Below are 20,972 nucleotides of genomic sequence, written 5' to 3' on the forward strand. Positions count from 1 at the left end.
TCTGCCTTCTCTCACCCTCTTGCCTTCTGCCATGGGATAGTATAGCAAGAAGGCCCTCGTCAGATGCTGGCACATTGGTATTGGACTTCCCAGCCTCCAGAACTATGAGAAATACATTTCTTTTCTTCATAAATTACATAGTCTGTGGTATTCTGTTACAGCAGCACTAAACAGACTAAGACAGTATTTACGTGTAGAGTTGGGTTCGAGGGGGCCTGGATGAGGCAGGGTGGTTACACTTTTCCCTCCTGAAGGTCCAGAAATTGTCCTGCCTCATTTTTTTGCTCCCTTCTAACCTCCCTTCTCTACAGTTTTTTCTATTAAATGATAGCCTGATGATTGATCCTAAGGTCAAATTGGAATACAGCTGAAAATGTCTTTGCAATCTCTTCTCCAGTGACTCTCTTCTCTGAATGTTAGAGTGGCTATTTTAGCTGTGTGACCTTGGGAATCTCAAAATACAGTTTGCTCATCACACATAGGCACACTGAGAAGATTAAATGTGATAATTCATGCAAAGTATTTTCATTTCTTACTGTCAGGCAAATAACAGATATTAAAAATGTCAGTTATTTTTATTATTTTCTTGGAGTAGCACCTCTTCCCCTTTAGCAAGCATTGAATTCCAATTCTTTCACCCTGATAACAAAATTTATTCTTAGAAAGATTTTAATATTAGTTAATTACTGGTATTTATGTGAATTTATGTTAACTGATATTCTCTCAATATTGTTTGCATTCTTCCATTTATTTTTGCAGAGTGTAAAGCCACTTCTCATATTGAAGGAAGTTTAATGAAGTTATTTTGTTGGGCAAATTGGTGGGGGGTAGGAAGGAGGGTCTTTCTATCCACTTTCTTTCCTACTTCCATCTTTATTTAAGGTTAATCCTATTGGCTACATAGGCATTTTTCCAGGCTCTAAGTGCTACTCTTGTGATAATCCCAGTCTTGTACACACTGATTCTACCCCTTGTCTTTCCAAAGGCTACTCCCATTTAACTTCTCTGTTCCATTCTTGGCCTTTTTCTATTATCACCTTCTTCCTTTTCCTGGTGGTAACACCCTAGCCAAGCTGCCACTCAGCTATTTCCACAGCAGACAACTCTCTCACATGCCTCAAATCCTCTTCAGTTCTCCCTCCTTTCAACTCTGCGCATGAAAGTACACTCTTCCTTCTTCTTGTGAATTCAAAAATGACTTTCATCGTACAGGAGACTGTGGCAAGACAACAGTATCCAGGAGAAGGAAGCCATAGAGCGTTTTGTATTTTTATTAAAGCTTTCATTCTGATTATAAAAGTAATACATACTATCTTAAAAAGTTTGAACAGTATAAAAATATACAAATGAGAAAGAGAGTCTCATGTAATCTCACTTGCAAGAGGCAACCACTAATAACAGTTTGGTGCACACTGGCCCAAACTTTTATTTCCTAATGGTGTTAAATGTTGAGGTATATAATTAGGCATAATAGAGAAGAGTTGGTTTCCTGTAACTCTTAAAAGGTCTTTGAAAATACCCAGATCTGCTTCCAGGAATCAGCATAAAACTTCCAATAAAACCTGTTCTTCCTCAAGCCAAACATTCACAATACATAAAACGAGTTCTTATTCAATGCACTGTTTTGTTTAATAACTGCCATTGCTACAGTATTGTATCACACTATTTTCTTAATAAATAATGTGGGTTTTAGCTTCTTGATAAGTAAAGCAGGTATTTGTGGCCTAATCTTGAAATTCGACTACCATTAAAAACATTATTTCTGTAAGGAAATATATACTGACAAAGTTCAGCAACGGAACTTGGAAACAGCCAATACTTACTTTCAAGTGAATGCAGCTTTCATGCAGATTTAGAGCAGATTTCACTTTCTTAGGCAGTAAAGAAAACCTGGTTGAGGACCCAGCGCTACCTCAGTTGGTAAAACTTTCAGTAAATCATTGAAATTCATTTGGTTGCCTGGAGCTTCCTATGTAATATTATAGCAGATATCATCTCTATGTATGAACATTACATTGTAGCTAAAAATGAATACAAAAAAATAATGACTTGAGAATGGAAAATGGGTCTATTGTTTTTAAAAATCCACTCAAGTTATTAAAACAAAAAGAATTGATTTTAGGGCTAAAACTGGCTGAAGGAAGCACATAAGTACAGCTGAGTTGAAAAGACAGTGACACTGAAAAGCTGGGACCTGAGACTGTTCTTTGAAAGAACCACAAGGCCTGCATCTGCATTCTCTGCATGTTGGCTATCCCTGGCCTCCATAACTTTGACTGACACATGATGATTTTGGCCAGGAGCTTGACAGTGATCCTGACTTTAATGTCTCTGATATTCAGCTTCCCCAGCAAATTGAGCCAGAATTTAAAATGCTCAGAATGAAAAAATCTGATTGGCCCAGATGGTGTCAAATATCTACTTGTTGTCCAATCAATTGTGATTAGGGATGCAGAAGAGACGGTAGGTGGGAGTAGATTCTCTCAGAGAAAGCAGTGACAGTAGTGGGCCGGGCATGATGGCTCACGCCTGTAATCCCAGCACTCTGGGAGGCCAAGGCGGGCGGATCACAAGGTCAGGAGATCGAGACCATCCTGGCTAACACAGTGAAACCCCGTCTCTACTAAAAATATAAAAAATTAGCCGGGCGTGGTGGTGGACACCTGTGGTCCCAGCTACTCGGGAGACTGAGGCAGGAGAATGGTGCGAACCCAGGAGGCGGAGGTTGCAGTGAGCCGAGATGGCGCCACTATACTCCAGCCTGGGTGACAGAGCGAGACTCCGTCTCAAGAAAAAAAAAAAAAAAGTGGCGGTAATGACTGTGATATTTAATATTAATATAATTTAAGAGAAGAAAATGGGACTTCATATCTTCCAGTTCTAATCCTTCTTTGGAGGCCCTTATTTCAATTTCGTTCAATTCAACAAAACTCAAATCTCTTCAATTCTAAGACATACTTTTTCATAATTTAATGTGTCTGATATCTAGTTCTGCCTCATAATCAATGTGTTCATTTAATGATTTAATGTGGTAGTATTTCTTCTTCCCTCCTTCCCCCACAGCCAAAAACTATTATTAAACTGGTGAGGTTTTAAGACCGAGGAAATATGGTATGTATTATCAACAGGCATCGATTGCTTTCTATGGAGGATATAATTAAGGAGCCACTAGATATGGGGGTTGGTTGAAAGACAGGGAAATGTTCCAATATCTTTTTCCTACCACCCCTTAAATCGTGCACCAGAAGAAAAGGAAGCTACATTCTTTTTTGCTTTAAAGATGAAGTCCATTAAAGATTATAAGGTGGTCTCAGGATTTATAGCCCTGAGAAGCAAATATTTATTTTATAGAATAATAACTATCAGTGCTGACTGAGCAGGAAGTCAACACCAGATCATGTGTGGGCACAAAATGTAGCTTCATATGCAACCAAATTCCAGGCAATTGCCTCGTCTAATTCACTCAGAATTTTTAAAAAAGAATGCTTCCTTTGAAACTGAAGTTCTTTCTACTTGGTTTCAGCCCAAAGGTGAGCATTTTTTTTGAGAAGGTTAAATCTTTTCAGATGTTTTTGAGGTGCACAAAGAGGAAAAACTAAACCATTCTCTATTATGCATACTTCTAGCTTCACATTACCCATGTGGATTTGAGCTCTACTATTTTTATTCAATTTTGAGAGTCCAATGATCTGCTCAGAAAACTAGCTGATGGGAAAAAAATCATGTCAAATTAGTTCTGAAAATAGCTACTTTTATACTTGCTTAGAAGAGTAAACTTTTCAAACTATGTGAGAGGTACACATAAGATAAGGCCTATATATAGAAACTCATCAGTTGGAAAACTGGCAGATAGAGTCTGTTAAAGTTCCAGAGAAAACTTGAATCAAGTTTAAGGAAATAGTTAACCTTTAAAATATCAGTGGATTGGAAAAATAGAACATTTAAACTAATAATTGAGGCTGCATAATGTAGTGGTTGAGTTTTGACACTTACTAGTATCAAGGACCAGTATGTCCTTGGTTATGTTGCTTCCCCTTTCTGTGTCTCAGATTTTATTTGTAAGGGGTCATGATAGAAGAACCTGCTTCCAAAGTCGGGTTGAGCATCAACTCAGGAATATAAATAAGACACTTAGAACCATGAATGGCACACTGTAAGCTATCAATGGATGTTTTCCATTAATTTACATTTAAACCACCTTTCAATAAAGACAAATGTTTAATTTAGAAATAAACATTGCCATTTTAATGATCACTCCATTTTTAAACACAATGGAATTGGTTTTCTTATTTTAGTGATTTCAAGTAATACATCAAGTCTTTCTTTGCAGCTAGTGCACATTCTCCCTGTCAAATTGGATAGACTGGACCATTTGGAAATGGGATGGTTTCTGAGTATGAGCTATTCAGTGTGCATAGTAAAAATTCCATGCTACTTGTTAGATCACACATTTGGAGATATTCTCCTGACAGTTGCAATGACTAAATAAAAGATGACTCATGTAGAAACCTCAGACTCTGTTGGCTCCGAGCAGCCCCAACTGGGCCCATCCATACCCCACCACCCCCACTGTTAGCCTTGCCTAAGAACCATAAAACATGGGTGTCCTTGCTACAAACAATTTTAAATAGTTTCATACATTTATTTTGTATGATTCTAATACATTCCGGGGTTTTCATTTTAAGACTGACTAGGCCATAGCTCCATGCTTATCATAAGTGATAATTTTGCAACGTGCCTTGAAACACGGTAAACATTCAATTTGTTCAATGTCTTAATAAAAATGAAGGGTAAATTTATCCTGTCAATGAATATTGATTTCCATATTATATGTGTTCCTAAAAATCATACTGCAGACTAATTTTTCATAAATGAAATATGTATTATATTGGCTTTTCAGAGACTTACATTAGAATTTCTGATACTCTTTTACTTGTCTACAAACATTTAACACTTAAGGTTTAGGTGTTTCTTCCATCTTCCTATTTCGCCACCTGCCGGTACGTACTTCCACCTCCAAGTCTCTGTCAAGTACTTTATGATATGTAGACATCCCTTTTGAATTAGAAAATCACCCCTTACCCCCAATTTACCCTTTGCATTTTTTTAATTGAGAAAAACATTTTTTTGAGACAGGGTCTTACTGTGTCACGCAGGCTGGAGTGCAGTGGTGCCATCTTAGCTCACTGCAACCTTCACCTCCCAGGCTCAAGTGATCCTCCCACTTCAGTCTCCCATGAAGCTAGGACCACAGACGTGCACCACCACACCCAGATAATTTTTTATTTTTTTCATAGAGATGGAATTTCACCATGTTACCCAGGCTGGTCTTTATCTGCTTGCCTTGGCCTCCCAAAGTCCTGGAATTACAGGGGCCTCTTGCACATTTTAATTTCCATGTGACAGATTGTCTTTAAGTAGGAATGTACTTATAAATACATTTATTTCAATATCAAAATATAGATAGAAAAATAGAAAATAAATTTTAAAGATAGATAATATCCCAAATTTTATAACCCTAGACTTAGTGTTTTGCAACAGTATCAATTCTAAGAGAAAATTTTGGGTTAAATCTCTTAAACATAACAAGAAACCTTGTTATATTTATGACACAAAAACCAAGGTATCCATTTTCCCTTAGCACAAATAATGTGTTGGCTAGCTAGGAAGGGCTGTAATTATGTGGTATACAATAAAGGGTTCCATTGATGCCAAAAACAGAAAAATGAGTGAACCCGACCAGAAATCATGTATTGGGTAAACAGCTTCCCAGACAAATGAATTTAGCTGATTTTTAAAAAGCATTTTGTTTTAAAGTTTCAGTTTTATGATCTTTATGGATAGATCTGAACTCTATATACATATATTTTTAATTGAAGTACAAGATTCAATATTACATATTTAATTCTATAAAACAATGTAGTTGCATGCTTGGCAAAATAAATGGACATATTTTGGGATGCTACTTTCAGGACAAGCAACTTAAAGCTAACCTTCATACTTTTTGTAAATAGGTGTTAGGGGCTGATTGGGTGACTTACCATGAATTATGTAATTGATATCTTTAGTTTTCTTTTTTTAACTTCTCAGGAAGGAGAAAAATGTAATTTTATTTGGTGGGAAGATGCATAATAATTACGATTTTAAAAAATGTCTGATCATTTGGAATTATATATATATATGTGATGTGTGTGTGTGTTTAAAATTTTAAATTTAAGATAATTTACATTTTCTTAAAAGATAAAATAGAAAATACAGAGAAGCCAAATTTTTTTTAAATTTATAATCTAATCCACCCAGAGATAATCACTGTTAATTTTAATACATATACATCCAACCTCTTGCTTCCTCACATTTTTGCAATCAAGATTTTTAAAAACAGCATGTATTTATGACATAATAACATAAATATATTTCTGAAAGCTGCTTATCCAACCTACAGTATGTGGTATAGATATTTTCCCATATCACTTTATGGAAGCTTTGCCATTTCCTTTTATGGTAGGACCCAGTGAGTCACAGAAAATTGGCAGCTTTGGAGGCATCCAATTACTGTACTTCTGACGTATACATTAGAGTTGAGATGTTTTCAAAGCAGTTTTATGAGAAGTGGATATGGATAAATGGGAGCTGGAACAGTACATTGTGGAAGTCTCATAATGAATTATGCTTATAGACTAATGTATAAGAAGACATAATTTTGTCTTTCTAAAGACCCTTTGAGATGGGACTAAATTCTTGCTTTAGCTGGTGAGGATGTGTTTGGTTAAATATAAATGTGAATTTCCTGTAGATAGTATGTAGTTTGGGTCTTATTTTTTAAATTCAATCAGCCAGTCTACATCTCTTGATTGGAGATATAAATTCATTTACCTTTAAAGTAATTATGAATAGGGAAAGATTTACTATTACCATTTTGTTGTTTTCTGTTAGTCTTGTAGTTCTTTTGTCAGTCTTTTCCCTTCTTTCTGTCTTTAGTTCTTTTGTCAGTCTTTTCCCTTCTTTCTGTCTTTCTTTGTGTTTTCTAGATTGCTTCCTTTTGTGCAACTTCTGTAGGTATTTTTTGTATGTGGTTGTCTTGGAGTCTATATAAAGTATAGTCACAACAGTCTATGTTAAACTGATAACAAGTTAAATTCAATTATAAACAAAAAGTAACTTCTCTTCCCCCCCACACATTTTACAACATAACATTATTGTTGTTACAGGTCACATTTATTCATATTATGTAGCTTTTAATGCATTTTTATTGTCATTTTTAATACTTTTGTCTTTTAACTTTTATACTAAAATTGAAAGTGACTTACCTATCACCATTATAGTATTATAATATAGTATTCTGTATTTGTTTGTGTATTTATCTTTATCAATGAATTTCATATTTTCTTATGCTATTGTGTTGCTATTCAGCATTTTTTCATTTCAACTTGAAGAGCTTTTAGCATTTCTCATAAAGCAGCTCTAGTGGTAATTAACTCCCTCAGTTCTTGTTTGTCTGGGAAAGTCTTTATTTTTCCATCCTTTTTGAAGGTCCGTTTTGCCAAGCATAGCACTCTTGGCAGTTTTTTCTTTCATTATTTTGAATATTAATATGTCATTGCCTTCTGGCTGGCAAGTTCTGTGCTAAAAATCACTAATACTCTTATAGCCAATTCAATTTTCAGAAAGAAAAACAAAGCTGAACATGTTGCCCTTCCTGATTTCAAAGTACATTACAAAGCTACAGTAATGAAAACACTATGGTACTAGCATAAAGACAGACATCTAGACCAATGGAATGGAAGAGAGAGCCCAGAAATAAATCTATGCATATATGATTACCTAATCTTCAGTAAAGGTGCCAAGAATACATAATGGGGAAAAGATAGTTTATTCAATGTTGGGAAAACAGAATATCCACATGCAAAAGAAAAGAAGAAAATTATACTGTTATATCTTATGCAAAAATAAATTTAAAATACCTAAAGACTTAAATATTAGACTTGAAGCTGTAAGATTCCTAGAACATGAGGAAAGCCTCATGGCATTGGTCTTGGCAATTATTTTTTGGATAGGACAAAATATCCAAAAGCACAGGACAGGCAACAAAAGCAAAAATAAATAATGGTATTACATCAAGCTAAAATGCTTCTGCACAGTAAAGGGAACAAGAAATACAGTGAAAAGACAAACTATAGAATGGGAGAAAATATTTACACAACACATATTGGATAAGGGATTAATCTCAAAAAGTATAAGGAATTCCTATAAGTTAATAGCAAAAAAACCCTAATTACCCAATTAAAAAAAAGACTAAGGACTTGAATAGACATTTCTCCAAAGAAGACATGCAAATAGCCAACAGTTATATGGAAAAATGCTCACTGTCACTAATCATCAGAGAAATTCAAATCAAAACGAGAATGAGATATCACTTTACACTAGTCAAGATGGCTATTACATATATACAAAAGACAACTAATGTTGGTGAGGATGTGGAGAAATTAAAACCCTTGTATGCTGTTTGTGGGTATGCAAATGGTACAGTTGCTATGGAGAAGAGTATGGAAATTCTTCACAAAATAAAAATGGAGCTAGCATATGATCCAGCAATCCCACTTCTGAATAGTCATCCAAAATAATTAAAATTGGGATCTTGAAGAGATATTAGCACTCCCATGTTCATTGCAGGACTATTTATAATAGATGTGGAAACAACCTAAACGTTCATTGTCAGATAAGCGTTTAAAGAAAATATGGTATATAGATGGAATAAAGCATGATTCAGACATAACAATGAAGGAAATTCTACAATATATGACTATGTGGATGAACCCGGGGGACATTAAGCTAAGTAAAACAAGTCACAGAAATATAATTACTGCATGTTTCTACTTATATGAAGTATATAAAATAGTCAAATTTGTAGAATCAGAGTGGAATGGTGGTTGCCAGGGGCTGGCAGGAGGGGGAAATGGGAAGTTACTAATCAATGGGCATCAGGTTTCAGTTAAGTCAAGATGAATAAGTTCTAGAGATCTGCTGTACAACTTTGTAACCATCAATGACAATACTGTATTGTCACCGGAAATTTCGTTAAGATGGTAGATCTCATGTTGTTACATGCACACTATATATATATATATATATATATTTTTTTTTTTTTTTTTAAGATAAAACCCCTTAGTTATCCCAGCTATAAATATGGTCCCTATTTGCTAAAGCTGGACCAGCATTCTTCTATCCCTATGTATGATTTATACATTGACAAATCAAACAAGGCAGCAGGGTCAAGTTATGAAAACAAAAACCACACTAGTTATTTTTAACAGAAAGAATTTAATAAATGAAATTGATTAAACAGTATGACAAAAAGGGAACATTATGGTAATACATACAGATACATTCAGGGAGCAACTATGCCTCCCATGGTTGGGGGAACAAAGGAAAGAGGTAGATTATTAAAACCTGCAAGCTTGGGGGAGCCCTGTGAAGCTGGGAATAAAATCTCCACAGTGGCACTACTTCTGTCTTCTGCTGGTTCCTCTGAGGGCAGGTGATGAGGCTGGTTCTGGCAGAGATGGAAGAAGTGGGAAACTGGAAGTAGACTTTGTCACTGGGTTGAAAGGACATTTCTGGGCATCAATGACAAGAACGGGAAGCACAAGGAAAGGAGTAAGTCCCTTCTTTATCATCTAATCTTCCGGTCTCTCTCTATTGAATCCATTTATAGAACCTAACAGAAGGTGCTCTCACAAAAGAGAAATGGCATTTGCAAAGCCCCAGTCCCAGTATCATAGAGTAGCATATAAAAGGGTGACTTGTAGCTGAGAGACAAGAGCTTTATCCAGCACCAGTCGGCTTGGATATAAACAGTTCCCATTTTGTACTCACAGGATGCTAAGAGAGACCTGGACATTTTTGTTTCTCTGATTATAAGTTATTAATTCAAAACCACAAGCAAAGAAGCCTATGAAAAGGACAAGTTGTCTAACTAAGTAAGCATAAGTTTATGATGTGCTGTGTAAATGGAACATCAAAACCTGGATGACAGCACATTTGTTTACAGCCTGGTTTTAAGCCCACTGTTGAGATCTGCTGCTTAAAATAAAAGATTCCTTTCCAAATGGTAATTGAATTATCTAGTGACCTATACTTAATAAGTAAATTCAGGTGATTTGCCATAGACTAACAGAAGTTATTTCCAAAATTATTTTAAAAATCTGTTTGAAAAATAACTTAAAATTGAAGGACTTCATATGTAAATCCAGTATTTTTAAAGCAATTGGGAAAAGGTCACATTATTTGGTCTAATAATTTGAACACTTACTCTAACTCTGTATTCCACCAAACATATTTAGAACCAGCAGTAAGATGATAGTAAATGGCTGCAAAATGTGAACAGGCATCATATAACAAGGCCTATTTCTCTTTTTCTGCTTCTGTTATTTGATTCCTTTCTTGAAGTGGCTCTCCTTTTAAAGATTGTCAAAATAATGATATTAAAACCCTGAAAAAAATATGGTTTTGAAAAAATAAGAGAAAAGAAAAAATAAGATAAAAATTGTATTGGTTACAGGCATACTTTGTTTTATTGTTCTTTATTTTTTGGACATCACAGATAACACATTTTTTAAAAAGTGAAGATTTGTGGCAATGCTGTGTTGAGCTAGTCTATCGGCACCATTTTTCCAATAGCATGTGCTCACTTCTTGTTTCTGTGTCACGTTTTGGGAAATCTCATAATATTTCATTATTATTACATCTGTTGTGATGATCTGTGATCAGTAATGTTTGATGTTACTATTGTGATTGTTTTGGAGCACCACAAACTGTAGCCATATAAGACAGGGAGCTTAATCAGTGAACGTTGTGTGTGTGTTTTCACTGCTCTGCTTACTGATTGTTCCTTTTCTCTCCCTCTCCTTGGGTATCCCTGTTCCTTGTGATACAACAATATTGAAATTAGGCTAATTAATTACCCCTCAATGGCCTCTAAATGTTCAAGTTGAAGGAAGAGTCGTATGTCTCTCACTTTAAATCAAAAGCCAGAAATAGCTAAACTTAGCTATTTCGTATCAAAAGCCAGGATAGACCTAAAGCGAGGCCTCCTGCACCAAACAGTTAGCCAAGTTGTTAACGCAAAGAAAAGTTCTTGAAGGAAATTAAAAGTGCTACTTTAGTGAGAGTACAAATGATAAGGAAGCAAGATAGCCTAATTGCTGGTAGGGAGAGAGTATCAGTGGTCTGGATATAAGATCACACCAGCCACAACATTCTTTTAAGCCAAAGCCTAATACAGAGTTAAGGCCCTAACTCTCTTCAAGTCTATGAAGGCTGTGAGAGGTGAGGAAGCTGCAGAAGAAAGTTTGAAGCTAGAAGAGGGTGGTTGATGAGGTTTAAGGAAAGAAGCTGTTTCTGTAACATAAAAATGAAAGGTGAAACAGCAAGTTCTGATGTAGAAGCTGCAGCCAGTGATCCAGAAGATCCATCTAAGATCCTTGGTGAATGTGACTATACTAAAGAGATTGTCAATGTAGATAAAACAGTCTTCTATTGGAAGAATATGCCATCTAGGACTTTCCTAGCTAGAGAAGAGAAATTGGTGCCTGGTTTGAAAGTTTCAAAGGATAGGCAGTCTCTCTTGTTAGAGGCTATTGCAGCTGATGACTTAAAGTTGAAGCCAATGCTCATTTACTAATCCCTGGGCCCTTAAGGATTGTGCAGAATCTACTCTGCCTGTGCTGTATCAATGGAAAAATAAAGCCTGCATGACAGCACATCTCTCGCTAATATGGTTTACTGAATATTTTAAGTCCACTGTTGAGACCTAGCATTAGTCCCTTCTCACACTGATATAAAGAAATGCCTGAAACTGGGTAATTTATAAAGAAAGAGGTTTAATGGGTTCACAGTTCCACAGGCTGTATAGGAAACATGGCAGGGGAGGCCTCAGGAAACTTTTAATCCTGGTAGAAGGGGAAGCAGGCATGTCTTACGTGGCAGGAGCAGGAAGAAAAGAGATAAGGGGGAGATGCTAAACACTTTTAAACAATCAGATCTCGTGAGAACTCACTCCTATTACAAGGAGAGCAAGAGGGAAATCTGCCTCCATGATCCAATCACCTCCCACCAGGCCCTTCTTCTCGCACTGGGGATTACAATTTGACATGACATTAGGTAAGGACACAAATCCAGACCATATCAGACCTACTACTGAGAAAAAAAGATTCCTTTCAAAATATTATTGTACATTGAAGATGGCACATGGTCACTCAAGAGCACTGATGGAGATATACAAGGAGATTAATATTATTTTCATGACTGCAAATAACATTCATTCTGTAGTCCATGGATCAATGAGTAATTCTGACTTTCAAGATTTAACATTTAAGAAATATATTTTATAGGGCTATAGCTGCCATAGATTGTAATTCCTCTGATGGACCCGGGCAAAGTAAATTGAAAACCTTCTGGAAAGGATTCACCATTCTAGATGCTATTAGGAATATTCGTGATTCGTGATAGAAGGTAAAAATATCAACACTAACAGGAGTTCAGAAGAAATTGATTCCAACCCCTATGGATGACTTTGAGAAGTTCAAGACTCTAGCAGAGGAAGTACCTGCAATATGGTGGAAACAGCAAGAGAACTAGAATTAGAAGTGGAGCCTGAAGGTGTGACTGAACTGCTGCAGTCTCAAGATGAAACTTGAACAAATGAGGAGATGCTTCTTATGGATGAGCAAATGAAATGATTTTATGAGATGAAATCTATTCCTGTTGAAAATTCTGTCAACATTGTTGAAATAACAACAAAAAATTAAGAATATTACATAAACTTACTTGATAAAGTAGCAGTAGGATTTGAGAAGACTGATTCCAATTTTTTTTTAGCTTTTATCCTTTTTTTATTTCAGAATTTATTTTTATTTTTATTTATTTATTATTATTATTATTATACTTTAAGTTCTGGGGTACATGTGCATAACGTAAGTTCTATTGGTAAAATGCTATCAAACAATATCACATGCTACATAGAAATCTTTCCTGAAAGGAAGAGTCAGTTAATGCAGTAAACTTCATTGTTGTCTTATTTTCAGAAATTCCTACAGCCACCCCAACTTGTAGCAAACACTACACCCTGATCAGTCAGCAGTCATTAACACCGAGGTAAGACCTGCCACCTGCAAAGAGATTGCACTCACTAAAGGCTCAGATGATCATTAGCGTTTTTTGGCAATAAAGTATTTTTTTAACTAGGGTATGTAAATTTTACAAAACTGAATGCTACTTCACACTTAATATGCTACAACTTCTGTATGCACTGGGAAACCAAAAAATGTGTGTGACTCACTTTATTGTGATATTCGCTTTATTGAGGTGCTCTGGAATGAAACCCCCAATATCTCCAAGGTATCCCTATATTTTGTACTTGAGCAGAATTCTCAATTGTTTTTTATTTTCACTTTTTATTCAGTTAATGCAAGGAGAACATTAATTCATTCACTTTATTTAGTGCCTTCAGTGTGTCAACTTTGTTAAGTGCTGGGGATATAAAGATAAATGGGATAGACCTTGCTCTAAAGGGATGTGTGATCTAATAGATGAAGATGGGTATGTATGCAATACAGAGGGGCCATGATACAATCAAGTAGACATATCATTAATACATTAGGGAAGTGGTTGATTATGCCTCTGAGATAGGAATGGGTAGGAAAGTCTCCACTGAGGAAGTGCATCTTGTTGAGTCTTAAAAATGAGAAAATTTCTACCAAGTAGGGAGTATGCATACATAAATAGCCTCCACTGATGATTCTTCTTTCCACTACCTCTGATATGGTTTGGCTCTGTGTCCCCACCCAAATCTCACCTTGTAGCTCCCATAATTCCCATGTATTGTAGGAGGAACCTGGTGGGAGATGATTGAATTGTGAGGGTGAGTCTTTCCCATGCTGTTCTTGCGATAGTGAATGGGCCTCACGAGATCCTATGGTTTTTTTTTTTTTGTTTGTTTTGAGACGGAATCTCGCTCTGTCGCCCAGGCTGGAGTGCAGTGGCCGGATCTCAGCTCACTGCAAGCTCCGCCTCCCGGGTTTGGGCCATTCTCCTGTCTCAGCCTCCTGAGTAGCTGGGACTACAGGCGCCCGCCACCTCACCCGGCTAGTTTTTTGTATTTTTTAGTAGAGACGGGGTTTCACCGTGTTAGCCAGGATGGTCTCGATCTCCTGACCTAGTGATCCGCCCGTCTCGGCCTCCCAAAGTGCTGGGATTACAGGCTCGATCCTATGGTTTTAAAAATGGGAGTTGCCCTGCACAAACTCTCTCTTTGCCTGATGCCGTCCACATAAGATGTGACCTGCTTCTCCTTGCCTTCCGCCATGATTGTGAGGCCTCCCCAGTTATGTGCAACTGTAATGCCAATTAAACCTCTTTCTTTTGTGTGCAGTTTTGGGTATGTCTTAATCAGCAGCATGAAAACAGACTAATATACCCTCCCTTTTTTTGAGGTTCAGATATTGTATGTGGAAATGTATAAATACTGCCTCCATTTAAGAGTAAGAACAAAACTACTGGATATCAAAGCCAAAAGAAAGAAGAAAACATTCAGAAATATGAAGATCTTTGCCAAGAAGAGCAAATTTTTATATTGTTGGTTTGGGCAATTTACTGTACTCAATTTCTTGGCATTAAAAAAAAAAAAAAACAGCCAAAGACAGGCTAAGCTTATGTCTGGCTTTGAGATTTTGTAATATACTATTTCCTTTTCAGTTTAGCCAATCACATGCTCCTGTTGCATGTTATTTTAGCCATTTTGCCTTTGGTCTTATAAAATGCAAATTATACTATGCAAAAGTAATTTTAATATAGGACTAAATCCAGATTCCATTTGTTTTCACCAAGCACCCACTGTAACCAGACAATATTGAACTGTGTGACTGTTGGTAGAATTTTAGCTAGGAATTAAAATGTGGCAGTAACTGAAAGATATTTAAAGAAGAAATTCAGTCACAAATATGTTGGCTTTGGGTAGTGTAGATTTTTGAACGATTTACTTGAGCATGGATTGAAGAATGGGTCTTGGAGTTTTCCTATTGATTTTCAAAAAGAAAATATCATCAAAGGATTTGATTTTCTTTTTTAATAAAAAAGAAGTATGTAATTTGATACCTTATTACTTTAATAAACGACATATTATAGGTAGTAATTATATTCCATTACAACTTGAGCTCCAACTAGCAAGACCTGGATTTAGAGAAAGGGATTATATCTAGATGTTGAGATATGTCGGACTAAGAATTTAGAATAGTGATTTTTGAATGATGCTGGACCTTCTGGAAAACATGATAATATGTAGATTCTCAACAGTTTCTTTCCATCTCCCACCATGAGACTCAGATTCAACTGGTTTGAAAAGAGTCCTGTAAATTTGCTTTTAAAAAATTAAAATGATATTTAGTAGACAGGTTCTTGCTCTGTCGTCCAACCTGGAGTGCAGGGGCATGATCATAGTTAGCCTCAAACTCCTGGGCTCAAGCGATTTTGCTGCCTCTGCCTCCCAAGTAGCTGGGACTACGGGCATGCACCACCACACCTGGCTAATTTTTCAGTACAGACGAGGTCTTGCTATGTTGCCTAGGCTGTTGGTGATTTCCTGGGCTCAAACGATCCTCCTGCTTCAGCCTCCCAAAGTGTTAGGATTATAGGCATGAGCCACTACACTAAGCTGACTTCTGACCTTTAGTACTGCTAAAAAATAAATTTCTGTTGTTTGAAGTCACCAAATTTCTGGTTATTTGTTACAGCAGCCACAGGAAACTAATACTACCTGGTTACCTGCCAAGGCAAAGAAAAAGCTAAACAATGTACAAGCACTCTGTGAACTAAACTGTTACACAAATATGACCTCTCTTTACTGGTCACTTTTCACAGGGATTTCTAATACCATGCACCCAGTTGTTGTCACGGATCAGTCTACATGGAAAAGACTTCCGGGGAGTTCCTGGAGCTTTCCTGTCTCATTGCACACCCTTTTCACTAATCCTTCTCTTTACAAAACATTTTCAATAGTGGTATGGATATTGCGAATTGTAGCAACTCCAGAGAAAATGAGTTAGAACTACCTTAGCCAGTCTCTTCAATCTGGCAAGCAATTACTCTTCCCTTTATTACAAGATCCTATGTTAGTTCAGGATATAGAGCGGGTACTCTCAGCAGCAGCAAGACTGACGTTTGGGACTGGACAAGTCTTTGCTATAGGGGTGACTCTGCACATTGTATGTGTAGCAGCATCCTTGTCCTCTACTCACTAGATGCCAGTAGTACCCTCCCCAGTCATGACAATCATATATTTATCAGAATAATGCCAATTTTTCTGAGAAGCAAACTTGTCTGCCTTTCCACCTTCTAACCAGTTCAGGAACTCCTGATTTAGAGGATGACAGGTTGTGACTGGCCAAAGATCTATCTCATGTGACTGTGTTAGGGAAGCAGGAGTCTAGGAGAGCCAGAGTGGCCATTTTAAAATCAACTCCATCTTAAAACTAGCAAGGCATATTCCTTCCTGGTCATGATCAATAGTCCTGACTAGGTCATGACTATGTTTACAGCTAAGGAGAGAGTTGAAAGACACCGACAAGGAAAAATTCCTACAACAGAAAGTCCAGATATCCCAACACCCATAATAATATATGTTTTCAAGATATAGTTATGCTTTGATGTACTTACACACTAAGATGTCAAGGATAGATTTCTTTAAATTGATAAAGTACTAAATTTTGTCATGCTATCTATCCATCCACCTGCAAGCACAGCTTAGTTTAGTCTTTACATAGACAAGACACCTATGTAAGAAAAACTTAAAGACAGTCCATTCCTCCTCTTGCTTTCTGAGGACACCCGACTCTGTAATTAAGTAGTTTTCAATAAATATCCTTTCTCACTGCACTTTGCCACTTGCCTTGAATTCTTTCCTGTGCAAGATTCAAGCCTCTCTTGGGGTCTGGATCAAGACTCCTCTTTCTAGTATCAGCTCTCCTCCTGGTATATAACCCCACTCTCCATTCGTTCATTAAGATTTGTCCTAGACGTCAACAGAGGACACATTTCCTAGTAGCCTGCTGATTCATCATGAAATTGGTCTTTTTGATCGTTTCATCAGTGTTTCTTAAATTACGATCAATACTTCATTTGTGGCAGAATCACTTGAGCTTCTTGTTGACCTGCTGAAAGAGAGATCCAGGAACTTCCATTTTACATGTTTTGCAGATGATTCTTTTTTTTAACTTTCTTTGATAAACACTAGTTTTGATTAACTTCAGACGCCAGGTAGATGATGTTATTTATTCTACTCTCCTGGTTCCGGAAACTGATCCCAGTTCGCCCTGACAAAGTCCTCCTTCACACTTGTTGTCAGTTGAACATCTGATTCTGGAGACCCTAGCCTAACTTCTGCCCTCATTGACATCTCAGGTTGTCTATCCTCACTTATAGTACTGATGTTTCATCCTTCTCTCCCCAGTAGCATTGATGTCCTTGGATACAAGCTCTGATTTCTTTGGACGCATTCAGAGCTCTTATGTTTGTCTCTATGCAAACGAAGCCTTGGCTATTCCTAATGTAGTAACTCTATCAACTCTTCCAGCTTTAACATATTCTTGTGTACATGCCTGCATCCTAAATCCTGGCCTTGTCCTACCTCTTGAACCCTGGATACAATAGCCTTGAGGGACCAGAAATCTACAGGTATAGGCAGAGAAATGATCAACTTGAAGGAATTCAGCTCCTCCTTCAACATTCCCCATCTTGGCAGCTCAAAGAAATGTAAGCATACTCTTTTCTGTCTTTCTCTGCCTTATCTCTCACACTCCATCAATTATCAAGTCCTGTGGAGTCAATCTCTCTCTTTTTTTTTTTTTTATTTGAGACGGGGTCTCGCTCTGTCACCCGGGCTGGAGTGCAGTGGCCGGATCTCAGCTCACTGCAAGCTCCGCCTCCCGGGTTGACGCCATTCTCCTGCCTCAGCCTCCCGAGTAGCTGGGACTACAGGTGCCCACCACCTTGCCTGGCTAGCTTTTTGTACTTTTTAGTAGAGACGGGGTTTCACCGTGTTAGCCAGGATGGTCTCGATCTCCTGACCTCGTGATCCGCCCGTCTCGGCCTCCCAAAGTGCTGGGATGACAGGCTTGAGCCACTGCACCCGGCCCCCGAGTCAACCTCTTAAATATCTCTTGAATCAACCTAATTCTCTCCATCTCAACATGAGGAAATTGAATATGCTGTTTCTCCTGCCTTTCTACAAATATGAAATACTATTAGTTGCATAGTAGCCCCTCTCACTGGTAGGGTAGCCCACAAATGCTTCAACATTTTGTATAGAGCAAATTTATAATCTGCCATATGCAAGTTAATATGAAGATGCCATTGATGACAGAGAATACTAGAAGCTAATATACAAAAGCACCAACTTTAACTACAGATCCAACATAAATCCCCATCAAAACCCAGCTGGTTTCTTTACAGACATTGATAAGCTGATCCTAAAATTCATATGTAAATAAAAGAGATCCAGAATAGCCAAAACAACTTCAAAAAAAGTTGGAGATCTCATATTTCCAATTATAAAACTTACTATAAATTACAGGAAACGACACAGTGTGATATTGGCATAAAGATGACATATAAATCAATGTAATGGAATTGAGACTTCAGACATAAACACATGTATCTGTGGTCAATTGATTTTTCACAAGAGTGTCAGGGTAATTCAATAAAGAATAATCTTTTCAACAAATGGTGCTAGGACAACAGATATCCATAAGTGAAAGAATGGAGCTGGACCCCTATCTCACACCATACACAAACATTAACTCAAAATGCATTACAGACATCCATCAAAGAGCTAAAACTATGAAGTACTTAGAAGAAAACACAGGAGGTAAATTTTCATAAACTTAGGTTTTGCAATGGGCTCAGATATGACACCAAAAGGACAAGCAACAAAATAAAACAGATAAACTGTATATCATCAAAATTAAAACTTTTTTCTTTTCTTTTTTTTTTTTTATGGAGACAGGGTCTCGCTCTGTCACCCAGGCTGGAGTGCTGTGGTGCCTTGGCTCACTGCAACCTCCACTTTCCAGGTTCAAGTGATTCTTGTGCCTCAGCCTCCTGAGTAGCTGGGGTTACAGGCATTCACCACTATGCCCAACTAATTTTTGTATTTTTAGTAGAAACAAGGTATTACCATGTTGGCCACGCTGGTCTGGAACTCCTGGCCTCAAGGGATCCTCCCGTCTCAGCCTCCCAAAGTGCTGTGATTACAGGCGTTAGCCACTGTGCCTGGCTCAAAATTAAATTTTTTTTGCTGCAACTGATGCCATCAATACAGTGAAAAAACAACCCCCAGAATGGCAGAAATTATCTGCAATTCATTTATTTTATAATGGACTTATTTCTAGAATATATATAAGGAACCCCTGAAACTCTATAATAAAAAGATAACCCATATTCAAAATGGGCAAATAACTCAATTAGACATTTCTCCCAAGACATACAAATAGCCAATAAGCACACGAAAAAAATGCTGAACATCATTAGTCAGAATGAAAATACAAATCAATATCACAATGTGGTACTTCAAACCCACTAGGATGGCTACAACAAAAACACATACATAACAACTGTAAGATTGCTCTTCACATAATCCTTAATATCAGCCACTACTGCCACCTTAGGAAGCTCTGAGTTATAGCACTACTCCCACCAACACTAGTTCCACATTACTTAACCTAGGAACTTTTTAAAAAGGCCAGTTTCACTCTCCAGATTCTGGCCCAGGCATCTGCATGTAGCGTTGATTCTATTTAGCCACAGTAGAGAATCACAGCACCTAGCTTGAAAAAACCTACTCTGCGGTAGCGTATCACTCTACTTTGTTTGGTTTAAGTAAAATATTCACTGGGAAGAAATAAGCAAACCCTATGTCCATCTGAACCTACCCCTCTCCTGCCCCATGCACTCCCCAATTTCTCTCCAACCACTTTAGGGACTTCTTTCTCTTTTTTAAGATGTGGCTTTGCTATGTCGCCCAGGCTTGACTCGAACTCCTGGGCTAACGTGATCCTCCCACCTCAGTCTCTTGAGTGGCTGGGACCACAGGCATGCACAATCATGCCTAGCTAATTAAAAAAAAATTGTTTGTAGAGATAGGGTCTCACTGTGTTGCCCAGGCTGGTCTCACTGTGTTCCTGGGCTCAAGTGATTCTCCCACCTCAGTCTCCCACCTCAGTCTCCCACAGTGCTGGGATTATAGTCATGAGCAACCTCGCCTGGCCAAATTTGTATTTTTAATGAGTGTTCCAATTGATTCTAATAGATTACACTTTGTGAAAGGGGCCTTAAAATTTTCCTTATTCTAAAATTTTTCATATCTGAAATTTCTTCATAATGCAGAATACAGAGCTATTGAAAGGCAAAAGGCTTGGAACAATTATAGACCTTCTTACCACTGATTTTTGCTAAAGAAGTGAGATTTTTCTAACTTAAGCATGAGACATGGTTATGGTTGGTATTATTAGTTATCTAGTTTCCTTTCTTTTTGCTCTCTTTTCCTTTCTCTTTCTGTTTAGATTTTTCTACCTCTCACATACTCCACTGATTTTCCTTTTTTTCTTAACTTGTACTGTATCTATAAGTATTACATACGATAATATCTATAACAATCATTAGTCTCAGTTCTACTGGTAATGTGTATTTAATATTCAGATCTTATATTGGATATCTACAAAATCATTTTGTATGCTGAGAACAAATAGCAGATTTTTAAGAAACTTCTTTAAATAAGGTTTATGGAAACACTATTTCCTAAGTATATTCATAACAGTTTATATGTATCCTGTTATACCAGGAGGACAGTTTGGCTGGATATAATATCCTTGGTCTGAGAGTTTTCCCATTTTCTTTCTTGTACATCTTAAGTTTTCTCCTCTCAA

The 20,972-nt window shown here is 37.1% G+C and overlaps 1 long non-coding RNA gene across 1 annotated transcript in view; it reads left to right on the forward strand.

The window, feature by feature from the left end:
* Positions 1–20,972, forward strand: part of LOC139356060 (uncharacterized) — a 52,065-nt gene that overhangs the window by 28,787 nt on the left and 2,306 nt on the right. The window contains exon 3 of the long non-coding RNA XR_011607436.1: positions 13,083–13,152. This is a non-coding gene — a long non-coding RNA (uncharacterized lncRNA). The remainder of the gene's footprint in view (positions 1–13,082; positions 13,153–20,972) is intronic.

Source organism: Macaca nemestrina, chromosome 9 (assembly GCF_043159975.1).
Source record: "Macaca nemestrina isolate mMacNem1 chromosome 9, mMacNem.hap1, whole genome shotgun sequence".
In the NCBI taxonomy this organism is placed as follows: Eukaryota; Metazoa; Chordata; class Mammalia; order Primates; family Cercopithecidae; genus Macaca; species Macaca nemestrina.